The following is a 21,151-nucleotide window of genomic DNA, read 5'->3' on the forward strand; positions in this document are numbered from 1 at the left end:
AAGTGAAGACATGGCTCGATCTGTCCAATGCCTTCATTAGACAATATGAGTATAACTGTGAGCTAGCGCCAACTCGGACTACTCTGGAAGGAACGAAAAGGCGACCATCTGAAGATCATAAGACATATGCCAAGAGATGGAGAAAGATAGCTGCGAAGGTGGAGCCACCGATGACTGAGGATGAAATTATTCGCACATTCATAAAGGCGCATGATCCTCCATATTTCGAAGAAATTTTCCGTATGACTGGTTGTTCTTTTGCTGCAATTGTAAATAAATTGGAAGAGTTTGACGACTTTGTGAGAGCCGGGAAGATTGTCAATGTCTCTGCCCTGAAATCTCAGTTGGATGCTTTACAAGGTCAAGGAAGCAATGTGAAAAAGCCGCCGTTCAAAAAGAAAGAGGGGGATGCAACATTTATTTGGAATCAAAACCCTTCACCCAGACCCCGATACCAACACAGCCCAATCTACCAACCCCATTACCCTTACTACTCAAATCCGCATCCTGTATATACTACCAACATCCACCACCCTCGACCTCGCCCAAGCTATCCAAACCCACCTTCAGCCCCTTTTCAAATTTCCCAACCAAATCCACCTCAAAACCGACCTCGCCCTCCATATAACCCAAGATTTCCTCCACCAAATAGACCTGTTTACAACCATCCTCAACCTCCTGAACCTTACAACCGACCCCCTAGCCGTACATTTACCAATTTAGGCAGGCCTCTGGACCAATTGTATGACCAGTTGAAGGCCGCCGGGAAAATTGGTACAGTACCCCCTCCTACCTACCCATATGGTATGCCCGCGTGGTATAATCCACAAGCTGTCTGTGCTTATCATTCTGGGGCCCCCGGACATGCCACCTTTGATTGCAAAGCGCTTAAGCATAAAATCCAAGATATGGTTGAAGCCGGGGAGATTGTAATCCGGAAAAGGGAGGCGCAAGGGCCGAACGTAAATAGGAACCCTTTACCGGAACATGCCAATACCATTGGGGTTATTCTGGATGATACGGAGTATGTGGAACCAGTCAAAGAATTGGCAAGGGAAGCTGAAGTGTTTGGGGTCACAGACCAACCTTTTGTCATAGAACTGCCATTTGAAGAGGACGAGAAACCCTTTATCTTGGATCTCACGCCAGCTGAGAGTGAGTCTTTGGAGCCGGTGGTTATTGAATTCCCGAAGCAGGAGCCTGTCCTGAGCCTGCAACAAGTACCATGGAATTATGATGAACCTGACGTGCAGATTGGGGAAAGGTCAATTGCAAAGAAGGAAGTATCAGTGGTCACAAGATCGGGGAAAATTGCAAGCCCGTTTGAAGCAACCATTCCGATTCAAGCAAATAACTCTGAGCCACCCGCCAAACCAACAATTACCGAGAGAGAAGCCTTAGATTTCCTTAAAAGGCTCCAAAGAAGCGAATACAATGTGATCGAGAAGCTTAGCAAGTCGCCCGCTCAAATATCCATGTTGGATCTACTTTTTTCATCAGATGTGCATAGGGATGCATTGCTCGAAGTACTGACTAAAGCTCAAATTCCTAGAGACATTTCAGTTGATAATTTCTCACACGTAGTTGGGAATGTACTCTTCACCAAGCAAATTACTTTTTCCGACGAGGAATTGCCGTCGGAAGGCATTGGACATAACAAGGCCCTGTACATAGTTGTGAGGTGCAACGGAAAAATGCTGCCGAAGGTATTAATTGACAATGGATCTGCTCTTAATATATGTCCCTGGAGCACCTTGGAAAAGCTAGGATTGCAAGACGTCAAGTTGAGGCCTTCAGGGACCATAGTCCGAGGTTTTGATGGAGCGCAAAGAGAGCCAATAGGAGAAATTGATTTAGTAGTTGAAATGGGGCCCGCCCAGTTTCAAATAACCTGCCAAGTCATGCATTTTTCTAGTGTTTACAACGTTTTGCTTGGCAGGCCATGGATTCACAAGTCTGGGGCTGTGCCTTCTTCATTGCATCAATTGCTAAAGTTTGTAGTGAATGACAAGCTGATCACTATATTTGCCGAAGAGGATTGCCTTGTAATCACTGATTCTGGGACAAAAGAGGATGGAAGCCGCAATGTCACCATGACTCCCCATAGCACGGCTGATATCGTCTCTGTAAGTTGGATCACAAACGAGGAGCAAGTTCTACCAAAGGCCAGTGTTATGATGGCTAAGGAAATGATCCGAGGAGGTTATGAATTTGACAAGGGACTAGGACGAAATCTGCAAGGAGTTTTGAAGCCAGTGGAGATTATGGAGAAGAAAGATTCATTTGGCTTAGGGTTCCGACCAACTGCTAAGGATATCAAAGAAATGAAGGAACGTAAGAAAGCAGAGAAAGAGGGCAGGCAAAGGGTTTTTGACATTCCACCACTGTGGTATACTTTTCCACGACCAACAGAGGTTATCACATCAGAGGTTAATCCAGTCGACGAAATTGAAGCAAGTTTGGCTCAATTGTTCGTTGGGGCAACATTTGAGGATAGTGTTCCAGGCGAAGCTGAATTTCCTGACATCCCCGAAGGATCAATTCCCAATTGGACAGCCGAGTCCCTGCCCGTTCGGAAGGAGTTTCGGTAAACTAAAAGGGGTTTATCATTCATGTGAATTCATGAAAATACCTTTGCATCTGTAAATAGCCAATGAAAACAATTTTCCTTTTAACTAACGTTTGTGCATGTAAATATTGTTAAGTTTTCGCTTCAATTTGCTTTCAATCAAAGGTCTTTATGAAAATGCACAAGTTGTTCTTGTCATTGTTGTGTTGTTTATTCGATTGTTTATATTCATATTGCTTGATTCATTTGTTTGTTGTATGCTTATTTACTTATTATCCCACATTCGTTAATTCTTTCAGATGGCCAAAAATAAAATTATTTGACCCTTTGGATATCACAGTTCTGGAATACGATAATGGCAATCTCTATATCACTCACGACTTGGAGGTCTGTGAATCTGAACTCCAAGGCGAGAGTGATAATGAGGAAGTATTCGATTCTTTTGCAAAGGACTTTGAACAATATGAGGAAAAACCAAAACCGAACCTGGAAGAAACAGAAAAGGTTAACATTGGCACTGAGGATGAGGTTAAGGAGGTGCAAATTAGTATTCATTTGAATGAAAGGCAGAAAAAGGAGATACTTGAATTCTTGACCATGTTCCAGGATGTATTTGCGTGGTCCTATGATGACATGACTGGCATTTCAACTGACGTGGTAGTGCATAGGTTACCCACAGATCCTTCTTTTCCACCCGTAAAGCAAAAACCCAGAAAGTTCAAACCCGATATGAGCCTCAAAATAAAAGAGCAAATTGAAAAACAACTCAAAACCAACATTATCATTGTTTCCCATTACCCAATTTGGCTTTCAAATCCAGTCCCTGTTCCAAAAAAGAGTGGAGAGGTGAGAGTTTGTGTTGACTATAGAGACCTTAATAAAGCCAGTCCTAAAGATGATTTCCCTCTACCAAACATTCACATTCTCTTAGACAATACTGCCGGACATGAGATTGAATCCTTTTGCGATTGTTTTGCTGGCTACCACCAAATTTTGATGGCAGAAGAGGATAGGGAGAAAACTGCTTTCATTACCCCTTGGGGTACCTTTTGCTACCAAGTCATGCCTTTCGGTTTAAAGAATGCTGGAGCAACGTATCAGAGGACCATGACAACCCTATTTCATGATATGATCCACCGGGAGATGGAGGTCTACGTGGATGATATTATAATCAAGTCTAAAAGGGCAGAGGACCATTTGGTTGATTTGAAGAAGTTATTCGAAAGATTGCGGAAGTACAATTTGAAGTTAAATCCTGCGAAATGCGCCTTTGGAGCACCTGCGGGTAAGCTGTTGGGATTCATTGTTAGCAAGAAGGGCATAGAAATAGATCCGGCGAAAATCAAAGCAATTCGAGATATGCCAGTGCCAAAAACTCAGAAGGACGTGAAAAGCTTCTTAGGGAAGATTAATTTTATTGGGAGGTTCATCGGCCAACTAACTGCCACATGCGAGCCGTTGTTCAAATTATTGAGAAAGAATGTGCCGTTGTATTGGAATGAGGAGTGTCAACAGGCTTTCGACAAGATTAAAGATTATTTGTTGCATCCACCAGTCTTAGTGCCGCCCAAACCGGGCCGACCTTTGATTATGTATTTATCTGTACTCGATGGAGCAGTAGGGTGTGTTCTAGGTCAGCACGATGAATCCGGAAGGAAAGAACAAGCCATTTACTATCTAAGCAAAAAGTTCACGCAGTACGAGGCTAATTATTCATTCATTGAGAAAAGCTGCTGTGCATTGGCCTGGGCAGCCCAGAAGTTGAGACACTATCTGTTGAGTCATACCACGTATCTTATTTCCCGGTCTGATCCTTTGAAGGATCTTTTGGAGAAGCCGATGCTGACTGGGCGTTTGGCGAAATGGCAAATAATTCTCTCAGAATTCGATATTGTTTTCACCTCACAAAAGGCGGTCAAGGGGCAAGTTATAGCTGATCATTTGGCGGAAAATCCAAGGGATGATGATTATCAACCACTCCGTACTTATTTCCCTGACGAGAGGGTCCTATTTGTAAGCGCTGCAGATGATATAAGTGAACAAAGTCCTGAATGGAGGCTTTTCTTCGATGGAGCTTCGAATTCTCTCGGAGTTGGAATTGGAGCTGTTTTGGTGTCACCCGAAGGGAAGCACTACCCTGCCGCTGCTGTCGCGCCCCACTTTTCGAATGAAAAATGTGTGGATTGTGATGTGTGAAGTGTGGTGTGAACGTGTGCAAAATGAAAAGTAAAAAGGCCATGGGACTTTGGAAAGCGACGATTTGGCCAAATGAAATTTTAAAAAGGGTTTTTAAATATGAAAACGGAGTCGCCACTTGGTATAGATTTGGGGTGTACCAAGTCACCCAAAAAGTGTTTTTAACAGACAAAGTAGCAAAACCCTTTTTAAAACGACTCCTAGTCCACGTAAGCCAAAGAAAAAGGTTCGGGGGTCACGTTTGACAAAGGGGAAAGCAAGGATAGAATCCAAGGCACCCCTTTGACCTAGCCAAGGCTAGTTGCGCGACTTAACCAATTTTTCCTAATTTTTCTACCCAAGGTATGTATCGCGTATTGGATATGTCTATATGAATGCAAAAACCTAGACCTAGGGGGATTGGGGGAAATTTCTCTTCAAAGGTTGAGTGGTGCCAATCACATTAATTGTGAAGCCCAATAATGACCCTTTTGGAGAGGTCACACCTAAACCTAAATGACGTGAAAAATGAGTGAAATGCATGCCATGTGAAAGTGTGAGTTTGTGTGAAGTGAGAAGATTGATAAAAATACGATACAAGTGGAGGTGTGCAAATGTCTTTGAATGCAAATATATATATACTCCGAGTGCAAGTGGGCAAAAATGCATGTATGCAACTTAAAGAAAAGTGCGAAAATATCGGTGTGCAAACGAGGGTGAAAGTACTCGTGTGCGAGTGTAGATAAGAGTGTTCGTGTGCAAGTGAAGATAAAAAAAAGTGTTCGTGTGCAAGTGAAAGTGATAAAAGGGTGCATGTGTTCAAATGAGACAAAAGTGAAAGTGTAATGATAGAGTGGATTGAGAATGCATGAGCCTAGGGAATTCATGCATATTGGGTACGGGGAGACCTAAATCGTGACTCAATTTGCCCTTTGATAGAGGAAATACAAGCGTGCTAAGGCTTAGAAAAAGCCACACTCGTCTATATCCCATATTTAAGGGGACTCTTCAGGCAAATGAACCCTATGACTAGTATGAAGTGCAAAAATCCTAAAATGGAGGGAAAAGGGGTTCGAGGGGCATGCAAAATGATAAAACTAAGAAAAATGCATGAAATGTAGTGAACATGCAAACATGTACTAACGAGGGGAAATCCCTAAGGGTCTAGCGTTGGACTAGCCCATTCTATGAATTCCGACTAGCGTTGGACTAGTGGAAACGTACATTCATTCATCACATTCATTCAGGCTATAAAAAGCGAGTAGACATGCCAAACACTCATAAACACATAGCACATAACACTTAGCATGCTCGACTAGATGCAAGGTCCTAACAAAGCAAATTAACACGTAGCAACTAAGCATGCAAGACACATAAGACAATTAAACCCCTAACTATTACATTTGCTAGCTAGGCACACGTCTTCGATAGGTCTTCATTGAATGCTCCTCCAAGCCCTATCTATTACATTCACTAACTAAAACAAAAGGGGGAAAGGGAAAAAGGACCAAATTGCTCGCCAAAGCCCTATCTATTACAAGCCAAAAGGTGTACACATACCCCATTAAAAGAATAACTTAATGAAAACAAAAAGTAAATGACATGAGTAAAAGGAATTAAAGAAAAACTAGGAAAGCAAAGTAGACATGTAATTCACTTAGCACATTGGATCACATAGGAGAAACAAAAAGATAAAAGAGATTATACCGCCCCCTTGGAATGAAGCTCTAACGTAGTGAAATTACTTATTTACCCTCCAAAATAATAAACGAATCAAGGCATCGCTTTATTTAACAAATGATCACAAAAGATAAAGATAAACATGAAATTGAATCAATTAAATCATGTAGACAACTCACACTTAAAAAGCCAAAAGAAGAAAGGCCTTGATTGCAAAAATTAACAAAGTTTTGAGGTCAAAATCAAAGAAAAATAAAGTTTAGGGACCTATTTGCAATTAAGTTAGGGACATAATCGAAAGAAGTTGAAAATATCCAGGGCCACAGTACAGTCAAGGGGAAATTCAGGGACTGATGTGCAAAATACATTTTCTGGTTTCTTAATGGATCAGGCCACTTGGGCCATTTTATTCACTTCTTGGGCCAAGACCACTTGGCCCAATCTGAAGTTCAAGGAAAAACGAGTGGGCTAGCCCATTTTTATCAAGTAAAAGCCAACAAAATGCATGGCTTCAAATCTCTAGCCCAAATTACTAACCCAGGAGATAAACAAAACAAAACCCAATCCAAACAAACAAATCACCATCAAGACCCAATCAAAATAAACCTAATCCAATTTCCAACTAATTTTTGTTAAACCCATCAGAATAATAAGATAACTAAAAAAACATACCTAATCATATCATAATCTCAGAACAACTCACTGAAAATATAAAAGGCAAACTGAAACTTAGAAGGGCCAAAACAACTTGATATTTTTTTAGTTTTTGGGTCACAATGCAATTAGATAGAAATTGAGGGGTTAAATTGCAAATCTTTTGGAGAATCCCAAGCAAGCTTTCGAAGAGCAGGTTTCTTCCTCATTTAGACAAAAACTTCTGCAACTCGCAATTCACAAACCCAACTCACAAACACAATCAAATCTAGTTTGAAATTGAACAAACAAAGCTACTTCCTAAACCTTTACTTTGCAACATGCAACCTCTAAATTTAAACCCAAAAAAAAATCAGACAAAAGGGCATGTGAACATCAAAACAACATTCTGCAATTTTCCAGCTACAAGCCGAAAATGGTGATCATGCAAAGTAATGAAAATGAGTATGTAGTGATATGTCCACCCAAACTCATGTGAATTCCAAATCCTCAACTTTATCATAATTCAAGCATGGCTGTCTATTATTATTAATCCCAACAGAGAGTATCCCGATAAGAAAACAAGAAGAACAGAAGATGCAAAACACCGATTCATCAGAATTTTCTCAAACGCAAAAATTGAACTTGCTCACTTATCCAGTTCCTTCACACGCGAAAATGCAGACCAGTTATCTTTTAATTAGAACACTCAGTTGGGCATTTCATCTAACAGGTTGTAGGCATCAAAATCTTACCAGATTTCTGCTCAAATTGAAGCATAACTAACCCAGAAATTTGTCAAAAACCAAAGAAATTCAGTCCAATCAAACACGCAAGGCACACTAATTCTAAAATCAATGAACGATCAACACGAAAAATGGAAATTACGAAATCACAGAAAACTCATTTTTTTTGCAACATGGTAAAAGATTTGTGAAATCTGCCTTAGGCCACTTTGCAAACCAACTCTTCATAGCCTATAGTAATTTTATACCAGCTATCCTGATCACACGGCAAGAAAATCAAGTATTTGGAGCAATTATGAATTTTAACCCAATATGACTAACAAATCATGCGGCAGTTTCCTTTCTACCATTTCAGCATGCATGTGATAGAATTTATAAACCTCAATAGAGCATGTAAATACATCAACTAATGCCCCAAGGCTCAAACCGAATTACTTAGGACCAAACACACAAAATCATAATACCAAAACCAGAGTTCCAGTAGCTGCCTTTCGAATCCACAGCCGAAACAATTTACTCGTCTAAAATCAGAAGCAAACATTGACTAAAGTACCAAATCGATGAACCAGGCCTCTAAAAGAGATCATATATGACAGAGGCGACATGAGGCAATCTTATTGACATCAGAAAACAATACTTTAGCAAGCCCAAAGGGAAAACAAAAGAATTGTCACAACAAGCCCAACTCACTGACTTATCTGATTTCTTCATACGTAAAAAAAATGCCACAAAACCATTTTTAACAAGAATTTTCGGCTAGACATTTCATCGAGCAGATTGAGGGCATTAAAAAGTTCAACAAATTTTCGCTCAATTGGGGTTGTAATCAGCCCCAAAATTGTCAGCAAACCAAGGAAATTCAATTCAATCAATATATAAGACAGGCATGTCCAAAAATTGCGAATAATCGCTGGAAAATTGTGGTAAACAAATCTGCTTTGAGTTTTAAGAGTCTGAGCATGAAATTTGAAGGAAAGGAATAGCTTACCTTATCCTCTCGATGACAGTTCGTCGGTGATGGCAGTAGATTCCGGCAAGCTCCAACCTTTTCCAGCCGCTCCTCTGCTCTTCTCCCTCTAGCTTTCGTTTTGCCCGTCGCCTAGCCTGCCGCCTGGTTCCTCTCCGTTTCCTTTTTCCTTGGCCGTAGCTCTCTTACGCTTTCCCCAGTTTTCCCTGCTCCTTTCCTCCTCCGTTTTTGCATTCAGCCGAAACCTTTCCCATTTTTCTTCTGATTTCCTCAGTTTTTCCTTCTTTTCTGATTTCTTTTCAGTTCCCAGCCTCCGTAGCTCTCCCTGTTTTTTTTAGTTTTCTGTTCAAACCCTGCCCCCGTAGCTCTCTCTCTTTTCAGCCTTTCTCCTGCGCAGCCGTCGCTCGATCTCTCTCTATCTCTCTCACTTAACTTGCTCGGACAGAACATAAAGGTTGCAGCTCGCGCGGCTTCCTTTCTTTTCTTTCCTCTCGGCTTGCAGAGTACAGATCTCTCTCCCTCCTTGTCGATGATAACAAGGCAGGAAAATGGAAGTGAAGTGTTGTTGTTGTTTTTTTAGGTGTGATAGTGGATAGGAATAAATGGAGAAAAACCGTGGTCAGGCTGGAATCCTCAAGTCCTTCGCGGTAGTGGAGGTTGAGTAAAAAATGCACTTCGGCAGAAATGGAAATGTGTGTATGTCCTCCTGAGCTTCCGAAGTGTTCTGGTCAAGGCTGGAAAGTGCTGGAATGTGAAGTGGAAATGGATTCGGCAGAAAAATGGAATTGTCATTTTTTTGATTTTTTTGATTTTTTGATTTTTCTTTTTCCTTTTCCTTTTTGAAATTAATATAAAAATGATAATAAAAATAGATAACAAACAACAAAAACAACAAAAAAAAGTAATTTAATTAACATTGGGTAGAAACTAAATAAACTAGAATCAACAAAAACACAATTTTCCATTTTTCATCAATTTTCATCATTTTCTTTTTTTTTCTTTTTCTCAACTTAATAATTTAACAAAGATAAAAGTAAAACTAACTAAAAACAACAATTTTAATTACAAACACATCAAAATAAACAAACTAAAAATAACAAAAATTACCATTTTCGATCTTTTCTTTCATTTTTCATCATTTTGTTTTTCACAAGTTTTACGTTAAAACTTAAAACTAAAACTAAAACTAAAACGTGAACAAAATTAATATGACAAATAATTAGCAAATAAAAGACAAATAAAAAGGTAACAACTAAAATGCAGACAATCTAAAACAAAATCATGAATTAAATGTAATATACAAATTATTTAAAAATTTGGTGTCTACAGTTTGCCCCTCTTTGTTTAAGTTTTGAAAAAACTTGAGACAAAGAAGTAGACACCAAATACTTACCTGTGGTATTCGGCTGCAAAATAATTCGAACGGACAAGAATTTTTTAAAAACGGGACTGACCCGAACGAGGAATTTAAAACGGGACTGACCCGAACAAGGAATTTAAAACGGGACTGGCCCGAACAAGGAATTTAAAACGGGACTGGCCCGAACAAAATTTAAAACGGGACTGACCCGAACAGGAATTTAAAACGGGACTGGCCCGAACAGGAATTTAAAACGGGACTGGGGAATTTAAAACTGACCCGAACAGGAATTTTAAAACGGGACCCGAACAGGAATTTAAAACGGGATTGCACTAAGGAGACTTAAACAATGAATTGAATTTTTACAACGGGACTGACCCGAACAGGAAATTTAAAACGGGACTGACCCGAACAGGAATTTTAAAACGGGACTGACCCGAACAAGGATTTAACCCGAACGGGACTGACCCGAACAGGAAGTTTTAAAACGGGACTGACCCGACGTTAAACGGACTGACCAACAGTTAAAAACTGACCGAACAGGAAATTTAAAACGGGACTGGAACAGGAGTTTGACCCGAACAGGAAATTTTAAAAACGGGACTGACCCGAACAGGAAATTTAAAACGGGACTGACCCGAACAGGAGTTTAAAACGGGACTGACCCGAACAGGAAATTTAAAACGGGACTGACCCGAACAGGAGTTTAAAAACGGGACTGACCCGAACAGGAAATTTAAAACGGGACTGACCCGAACAGGAATTTAAAACGGGACTGACCCGAACAGGAGATTTAAAACGGGACTTCACTGGGGAAGTTTGAGACGATGAATTGAATTTTTACCTGAGAGTAGTTCAAATTTTTGTACCTAAAGAGAGATTGGATCTCTGTAGTTGAAGCGATGGCTGACGTTGGTCCTTATAATCCAACTTTGCAAACAACATTGCTTTAGATTTGAAAAAGAGAATGATCGCTTTTGTTTGTGAACGCAGTGTTCCTGCAAGAAAAGAATAAATGATAATGGATTTGCCACCATTATTTGATCCAGTTTGCCTTAAGAGTCGTGTAAACATGAGTCTTGTGATGCTTTTATTTCGGCTCGGCGGCATCTGCCTTAAACCTTTCAATTTCTGAGACTGATAAAATGCAGATTTATCACGTCACCCAATCCAGGTGGTAGCTTTATTGTATATTATTCCCTGTAACTGATGATTGAATCCCCTATCTTTGCACAAACCTCAGGGTTTATCATTCATTTGAATTTAATGGTGAAAGAATGATGCATGAAAATTAGTCATATAAAATCAACGTATATGCAAGATAATTTCCTATGTTAAACAAAAATGAGCATGCAAAAGAATGTATACAATCATAAGCATTCATACACAAATAATTTGAGAATAACCAAGAGGTTTATAAAGATACATTTTGCCAAAGAATATTTGTAAAGAATAATACAAATTTAGCCGATGACTATCATATTCAAGACTTTGGATATTTTCTCCTTGGAACCCGATATTGGCAGAAGTATCACAAATATGAGGAAAACCCTAAATGCACCAGGTCACCAGCTGTTCCTTCTTGAGCTTGTCTGTTGAGAAAACCTACCTTGGCGCCCTTTCGGGTTTTCACCAAGGTTGCCCCCACCCTTTTTGTTTTATTTTTCTTTTCTTCTTCTTCTTTTTTTTTTTCTTTTTTTTTTGAGGCGCCCTTTCGGGTTTTCACCTAGAGAACCATGAAATATCTCGACCATTATCGGCTCAGAAATATGAATTGAAGATTTCTGGCATCAGTAAAATGTACTTCCCTTATAAGATTAGGCGAAGACATTACGGACATCACCTGCCAGTTGATTATCAAATTTTGCTGATAGAAATGCAACAAATAACGGAAGCCAGGACTTTGGGCTTTGTAATGAGGTCCGGTGGGGTGTTTTTCCAGAAAGGTTAAGGCTTGAAAGCAAAATCGATGCCAGGGGTAAAATAAACTGAGATTGCCCAATTCTGAAATCATTTCCGATTTTGAACGAAACCGGGGAAAAATTTGCCCCAGTTTGATCGGATTTTCACTCTTTGCATTTTCTTCATTGCATTTTCCTTGCTTTTGCAATTTTTCTTTGAAAACTAAATTTGCCCCAGTGTGGAGTTCTTTTCCCTTTCTTTTGCTCATCTCTCTTTCAAAAATTAAAATTTTGCCCCAGTGTGGGGTTTGCAATTCTCAGGGGTTATCAAGCGAAATTTGTCAATTCTGATGGCTCAAAGGGGACAAGTAGAGATAAAATGTTTTTAGTGTAAAGGAAGATGGCCTGACTTGCATTTCGCCATTTGCATGAATTTCTGAAGAAAATTTGCATTATCAAATGAAAAACTTTTTGCACATATCTGAGTTGATGGGTTGAGGGAATGCTCGTCCATCCATTTCTGCTAAAATAAGGGCTCCGCCAGGTAATACCTTTTGGACAATGAACGGCCCTTGCCAATTTGGAGCGAACTTGCCTTTAGCTTCATCTTGCATTGACAAAATTCGCTTCAGTACCTTATCACCTTCTTCAAATGCCCGCCGATGAACTTTTTTGTTGTAAGCTCGGGCCACACGTTTTTGATAGCATTGCCCATGACAGATAGCATTGAATCGCTTCTCATCTATCAAGGTCAATTGCTCATGGCGCTGCTTGATCCAATCGGCCTCCTCCAATTTAGCTTCCATAAGGATTCGTAGTGACGGAATTTCAACCTCAACTGGTAATACAGCTTCCATCCCATACATAAGTAAATATGGCGTTGCCCCAGTCGATGTCCGAATAGAAGTCCGGTACGCCATGAGTGCATAAGGCAACTTTTCATGCCAATCGCGATGCTTTTCTGTCATTTTGCGGATAATCTTCTTCAAATTCTTATTTGCGGCTTCTACAGCTCCATTCATCTGAGGCCTATAAATGGCAGAATTGCGGTGTTTGATTTTGAACTGCTCGCATAGTCCATCTACCATGTCATTGTTCAGATTCTTGGCATTGTCTGTGATAAGCGTTTCGGGTACCCCAAAGCGACAGACGATGTGATCTCTCAAGAAATTGGCTACTACCTTCTTCGTGACATGTTTGAATGACTCTGCTTCAACCCATTTGGTAAAGTACTCAATTGCCACCAATATAAATCGATGTCCATTTGAAGCAGGAGGATCGATTGTACCAATCATGTCCATACCCCACATTGAACAAGGCCACGGGGCGGTCATGCTATGCAACTCAGTGGGTGGAGCGCGTATAATGTCACCGTGCATTTGGCATTTTATACATCTCCGGACAAAGTCTATACAATCATGCTCCATAGTAAGCCAGAAGTATCCGGTTCTCATGATTTTCTTTGCTAGCAAATGGCCATTCATGTGAGGTCCACAAACGCCACTATGCACTTCTTTCATCATATATTGAGCCTCATCCTCATCAATGCACCTTAAAAGGTTCAAATCAAAGGTTCTTTTGTACAACACTTCACCATTTAAGAAAAATTTGGAAGCCATTCTACGCAGAAAACTCTTGTCTTTTGCACCAGCATGCAGAGGGTAAGACCCAGTTTTAAGAAACTCCTTAAGATCACTATACCAGGGAACATTGTCAAAAGACTCATTTGCAACCCAGCAGTGGGCAGGCTTGTCTTGAAGTTGAACTTGGATTGGTTCGATCTTTAATTCATCTGGATACTGGATCATGGAAGCTAAAGTGGCCAAAGCATCGGCAAATGCGTTTCGGGCTCGAGGGAGATGTCTGAATTCCAAATTTTGAAATTGCTTGGCCAGAGTAAGCAGACTACAATGGTAGGGTAGAATTTTTGAATCTTTGGTTATCCATTGCTTCAAAGTTTGGTTCACGAGCAAATCTGAATCACTAAAAGCTATCAACTCCTTGATTTCCATTTCCAAAGCCATTTTGAGACCAAAAATGCAAGCTTCATATTCAGCCATGTTATTCGTGCAAGCGAATTGCAATTTGGCAGCGGCAGGGTAGTGCTTCCCTTCGGGTGACACCAAAACAGCTCCAATTCCAACTCCGAGGGAATTCGAAGCTCCATCGAAGAAAAGCCTCCATTCAGGACTTTGTTCACTTATATCATCTGCAGCGCTTACAAATAGGACCCTCTCGTCAGGGAAATAAGTACGGAGTGGTTGATAATCATCATCCCTTGGATTTTCCGCCAAATGATCAGCTATAACTTGCCCCTTGACCGCCTTTTGTGAAGTGAAAACAATGTCGAACTCTGATAGAATTATCTGCCATTTGGCCAGGCGTCCGGTCAGCATCGGCTTCTCCAAAAGATATTTCAAAGGATCAGACCGGGAAATAAGATACGTGGTATGACTCAACAGATAGTGTCTCAACTTCTGGGCTGCCCAGGCCAATGCACAGCAGCTTTTCTCAATGAATGAATAATTAGCCTCGTACTGCGTGAACTTCTTGCTTAGATAGTAAATGGCTTGTTCTTTCCTTCCGGATTCATCGTGCTGACCCAGAACACACCCTACTGCTCCATCGAGTACAGATAAATACATAATCAAAGGTCGGCCCGGTTTGGGCGGCACTAAAACTGGTGGATGCAACAAATAATCTTTAATCTTGTCAAAAGCCTGTTGACACTCCTCATTCCAATACAACGGCACATTCTTTCTCAATAATTTGAACAACGGCTCGCATGTGGCAGTTAGTTGGCCGATGAACCTCCCAATGAAATTGATCTTCCCTAAGAAGCTTTTCACGTCCTTCTGAGTTTTCGGCACTGGCATATCTCGAATTGCTTTGATTTTTGCCGGATCTATTTCTATGCCCTTCTTGCTAACAATGAATCCCAACAGCTTACCCGCAGGTGCTCCAAAGGCGCATTTTGCAGGATTTAGCTTCAAATTGTACTTCCGTAACCTCTCGAATAATTTCTTCAGATCAACCAAGTGGTCCTCTGCCCTTTTGGACTTGATTATAATATCATCCACGTAGACCTCCATCTCCCGATGGATCATATCATGAAATAGGGTTGTCATGGTCCTCTGATATGTTGCTCCAGCATTCTTTAAACCGAAAGGCATGACTCGGTAGCAAAAGGTACCCCAAGGGGTAATGAAAGCCGTTTTCTCCCTATCCTCCTCTGCCATTAAAATTTGGTGGTAGCCAGCAAAACAATCGCAAAAGGTTTCAATCTCATGTCCGGCAGTATTGTCTAAGAGAATGTGAATGTTTGGTAGAGGGAAATCATCTTTAGGACTGGCTTTATTAAGGTCTCTATAATCAATACAAACTCTTACCTCTCCACTCTTTTTTGGAACAGGGACAGGATTTGAAAGCCAAATTGGGTAATGAGAAACAATGATAATGTTGGTTTTGAGTTGTTTTTCAATCTGCTCTTTTATTTTGAGGCTCATATCTGGTTTGAATTTTCTGGGTTTCTGCTTTACGGGTGGAAAAGAAGGGTCTGTGGTCTGTGGGCAACCTATGCACCACCACATCAGTTGAAATGCCAATCATATCGTCATAGGACCACGCAAATACATCCTGGAACATAGTCAAGAATTCAAGCATCTCCTTTTTCTGCCTTTCATTCAAATGAATACTAATTTGCACCTCCTTAACTTCATCCTTAGTGCCAATGTTAACCTTTTCTGTTTCTTCCAGGTTCGGTTTTGGTTTTTCCTCATATTGTTCAAGGTCCTTTGCAAAAGAATCGAATACCTCCTCATTATCACTCTCGCTTTGGAGTTCGGATTCACAGACCTCCAAGTCATGAGTGATATAGAGATTGCCGTTATTGAATTCCAGAATTGTGATATCCAAAGGGTCAAATAATTTTATTTTTGGCCATCTGAAAGAATTAACGAATGTGGGATAATAAGCAAATAAGCATACAACAAACAAATGGTCAAGCAATACAACGAAGATATAAACAAATGAATAAACAAAACAACATGACAAGAATAACTTGTACATTTTCATAAAACCTTTGATTGAAAGCAAATGGAAACGAAAGCTTAACAATATTTACATGCGAAAATGTTAGTCAAAAAGTAAAATTGTTTTCATTGCCTATTTACAGATGCAACTTTTCATGAATTCACATGAATGATAAACCCCTTTCAGTTTACCGAAACTCCTTCCGAACGGGCAGGAACTCGGCTGTCCAATTGGGAATTGATCCTTCGGGGATGTCAGGAAATTCAGCTTCGCCTGGAACACTGTCTTCAAATGTTGCCCCAACGAATAATTGGGCCAAACTAACTTCAATTTCGTCAACTGGGTTGATTTCTGACATGATCACCTCGGCTGGTCGTGGGAAAGTATAATGCAGGGGTGGAATGTCAAGAGCCCTTTGCCTTCCTTCTTTCTCCGCTTTCTTGCGCTCCTTCATTTCTCTGATATCCTTAGCAGTTGGTCGGAAACCCAAACCAAACGAATCATTTTTCTCCACAATCTCCACTGGCTTTAAAATTCCCTGCAGATCTCGTCCCAGCCCTTTGTCAAATTCATAGCCTCCGCGGATCATCTCCTTAGCCATCATGACACTGGCCCTTGATAGAGCTTGCTCCTCCTTTGTTATCCAACTGACGGAGACAATATCAGATGTGCTATGAGGGGTCACTGTGGAGCTTCGGCTACCCTCTTCTTTGGACTCGGAATCGATGATTACAAGGCAATCCTCTTCGGCAAATATAGTTATCAGCTTGTCATTTACTACAAATTTCAACAACTGATGTAATGAAGAAGGCACCGCCCCAGACTTGTGAATCCATGGCCTGCCAAGCAAAACGTTGTAAACACTAGGAAAGTGCATGACTTGGCAGGTTATTTGAAATTGTGCGGGTCCCATCTCGACCACTAGGTCTACTTCTCCTATTGGCTCTCTTTGTGCTCCATCAAAACCTCGAACGATAGTCCCTGAAGGCCTCAGCTTGATGTCTTGCAATCCCAGCTTCTCCAAGGTGCTCCAAGGACAGATATTAAGCGCGGATCCATTATCAATCAAAACCTTCGGCAGCCTTTTCCCATTGCACCTAACAACTATATACAGGGCCTTGTTATGTCCAATGCCTTCCGCCGGCAATTCCTCGTCAGAAAAAGTAATTTGCTTGGTGAATAACACACTCCCAACCACGTGCGAAAAATTATCAACAGAAATGTCCCTAGGGATTTGAGCTTTAGTCAATACCTCGATCAACGCATCCCTATGCACATCTGAAGAAAAAAGTAAATCCAACATGGATATCTGGGCAGGTGACTTGCTTAGCTTCTCAATCACATTGTATTCACTTCTCTGGAGCCTTTTAAGAAAATCCAAGGCTTCCTTCTCAGTGATTGTTGGTTTGGCGGGTGGCTCGGAATTATTTGCTTGAATCGGAATGGTAGCTTCAAATGGACTTACGATTTTCCCTGATCTTGTGACCACTGATACTTCCTTCTTTGCAATTGACCTTTCCCCAATCTGTACAGTAGGTTCATCATAATTCCATGGCACTTGTTGCAGACTCAGAACAGGCTCCTGCTTCGGGAATTCGATGATTACTGGCTCCAAAGCCTCACTCTCCGCTGGCGTGAGATCCAAAACAAAGGGCTTTTCGTCCTCTTCAAATGGCAATTCTATGACAAAGGGTTGGTCTGTGACCCCAAACACTTCAGCTTCCCTTGTCAATTCTTTGACCGGTTCCACATACTCCGTATCATCCAGAATAACCCCAATGATATTGGCATGTTCCGGTAAAGGGTTCCTATTTACGTTCGGCCCTTGCGCCTCCCTTTTCCGGATTACAATCTCCCCGGCTTCAACCATATCCTGGATTTTATGCTTAAGCGCCTTGCAATCAAAGGTGGCATGTCCGGGGGCCCCAGAATGATAAGCACAGACAGCTTGTGGATTATACCACACGGGCATGCCATATGGGTAGGTAGGAGGGGGTACTGTACCAATTTTCCCGGCGGCCTTCAACTGGTCATACAATTGGTCCAGAGGCCTGCCTAAATTGGTGAATGTACGGCTAGGTGGTCGGTTGTAAGATTCAAGAGGTTGAGGATGGTTGTAAACAGGTCTATTTGGTGGAGGAAATCTTGGGTTATATGGAGGGCGAGGTCGGTTTTGAGGTGGATTTGGTTGGGAAATTTGAAAAGGGGCTGAAGGTGGGTTTGGATAGCTTGGGCGAGGCCGAGGGTGGTGGATGTTGGTGGTATATACAGGATACGGGTTTGAATAGTAAGGATAATGTGGTTGGTAGGTTGGATTGTGTTGGTATCGGGGTCGGGGTGAAGGGCTTTGGTTCCAAATAAAGGTTGCATCCCCCTCCTTCTTTTTGAACGGCGACTTTTTCACATTGCTTCCTTGACCTTGTAAAGCATCCAACTGAGATTTGAGAGCAGAGACGTTGACAATTTTCCCGGCTCTTACAAAGTCGTCAAACTCTTCCAATTTATTCACAATGGCAGCAAATGAACAACCAGTCATACGGAAAATTTCTTCGAAATATGGAGGATCATGCGCCTTTATGAATGTGCGAATAATTTCATCCTCAGTCATCGGTGGTTCCACCTTCGCAGCTACTTTTCTCCACCTCTTGGCATAGGTCTTGTGGTCCTCAGAAGGCTTCCTTTTCGTTCCTTCCAGAGTAGTCCGGGTTGGCGCTAGCTCGCAGTTGTACTCATATTGTCGAATGAAGGCATTGGACAGATCGAGCCAGGTCTTCACTTCCTCTGGCTTTAGGTTGGAGTACCAATCGAGAGCATCCCCTTCTAAGCTTTCTGGAAATAATCTCAACGGCAAATTCTCGTCATCCACTGGCTTGCCCAACTTGTTAGCAAACAAGCGCAAGTGCGTCTTTGGGTTGCCCGTGCCATCATATTTGTTGAACTTCGGAGTCTTGAACCCCTCCGGCAGTTGTACGTTTGGAAATAGGCACAAATCATCGTAATCCAGCACCCCTTGCTTGCTTAAACCTTGGCTTTTCCTGATAAATTCATCAAAACGATCCAAGCGTTTAAGTAACTTCATATCAATCTGGGCAGACGAATCTCCCATTTCTGGCTTATTTTGAAAGACGTGCTCCGGCACAACGGGCTCTGCGGTAGTCTGAAAGAAAGTCGGTGGAGTTACATGCATGTTTGGATCACCCTGAGGCTGGAATCCTTGCCCATAAGGGGGATAAAAAGGAGGATTTTGAGTATAAGCATATTGCGGATTGAAAGTTCCCTCAAACGTGGTTTGAAATGAAGGAATAACAAATGGTTCGGATTGTGGTTGTGTAGCGGGCACAGGTTCAGGTCGCACTCCGCTACTAACGAGCTCGTCAATCAACTTCTTCTGAGCGGCCATTTCTGATGCCATTTCCCCAAATTTAGTGAGTAACTCAGTCAACTGAACCCCAGGACTTGCGGCTTCCGGCTGGGTAGTTGCAACGAACTTTTCGGATGATTCTGGTTGAGTACTCATGTCTACACGATTCCTTTGGGCTCTACTTCGGGATCGCGTAATAATGGGGCTTTTCGAAAAGCTATTTTGAAATTTACCTGAAATGAAGAAAGAACTCCCTTAGATAAACCAATGATTACTGAATTTCTGCAATTTATTCAAAAAGAGAAAAAAGACATGAGTTAGTAATTATTCAAACAATTCGGATGCATGTCCTATTTGGGGAACCCTTTTTGTGCCAAGGGTAGGCCTAGCATGAAAATGCAATCCTCTGAGGTAGGCACTATACCGTACCTGATGGATCTGATCAACTCATTGAGTGAAAAAATAATTTTGAAAAATTTAGTCAATTGGAGAGACGAGAGACATTTATCAAAATGAGGTCAACGTCCGAATGGATTGATCACTTTTGATCGATACAAGATTTTGCAAAAACGCACGGGTTTGACCTTGACGAACTTCCTATCAAAGAGATTGGAATTCGTTGATAAAATTTCTCAGTGAATCACGGGTTAAAACCCCAACTGATCAAATGGCTGGATGCAATGGATGGTTTTCTCAAAAATCGACTAAGTTTCCCAATTTGAAATTGACATTGAAACCCTAATTGGTCAAATGGGTTGAGTGAAATTGACAATTTATTTAAAAATCGAGCGGATTATCCTAAAAAGGGAAACGGGTCAAATGACTTAAATGAAGTTTAAAAACTTACTCAAAATTGGCCGGATCATCCTAAAAAAGGAATTTGATCGCATGAAATTGAGGATCTTATTCAAAATTGACCAGATCGCCCTAAAAAGGGTAAATTGGTCACATGACCCTAAAAAGGTTAAATTGGTCAAATGAATTGACGATTTATTCAAAATCGACCAGATGGTCCTAAAAAGGGTAAATTGGTCACATGACCCTAAAAAGGGTAAATTGGTCAAATGACCCTAAAAAGGGTACATTGGTCAAATGAATTGACGATTTATTCAAAATTGACCAAATGACCCTAAAAAGGGTAAATTGATCAAATGAATTGATTGAAATTGATGATTTATTCAAAAATCGACCAAATCACCCAAAAAAGGGTAAATTAGTCAAATTGATGATTTATTGAATGAATTGGCAAAATGGATTGGTTGAATTGTCCGGCCATTGGTTATTTCAAAATTATTAAAGTGCATTAGTCTATGACCTTCTAAAAATCAAATTTTGGCCTCAATTTATTTATCGTCTCAATAGGAGGAATCATTTGTGAATTTTTTTCAAATTAATGTCCTTCATGCCAGGGAATTTTACCAATTTTTGATAAAATGGCCAAAAAGTGATTATTAGATGCTCATATTCCAAAAATCACTCTATGAAAATGATCGGATCCTACCTTACCTTGTGCACTACCCCTTTGGATGGTACAAAATGTAAACGTGCAAGTCTCGTTGGATTAGGTATCCGAGACACAAGGTGGCTTATTCCTAAACACGGGATTCCCTATGTGGCATTCCCTTTCTAGGGTTTATGCATGATGCCATTTATTAAAGCAGGAAAAATGCAATTCGAAATGAAACGTGACCTAAGGAACCCCTTATTTGCCAGGGTAGGTCTAAAAT

General features: G+C 40.9%; 1 pseudogene; it reads right to left on the reverse strand.

The window, feature by feature from the left end:
* Window positions 1-12,486: 12,486 nt before the first annotated feature.
* Window positions 12,487-17,933, reverse strand: LOC113771204 (annotated as a pseudogene).
* Between the last annotated feature and the right edge of the window lie 3,218 nt (window positions 17,934-21,151).

This window comes from Coffea eugenioides, chromosome 5, assembly GCF_003713205.1.
Source record: "Coffea eugenioides isolate CCC68of chromosome 5, Ceug_1.0, whole genome shotgun sequence".
In the NCBI taxonomy this organism is placed as follows: domain Eukaryota; kingdom Viridiplantae; phylum Streptophyta; class Magnoliopsida; order Gentianales; family Rubiaceae; genus Coffea; species Coffea eugenioides.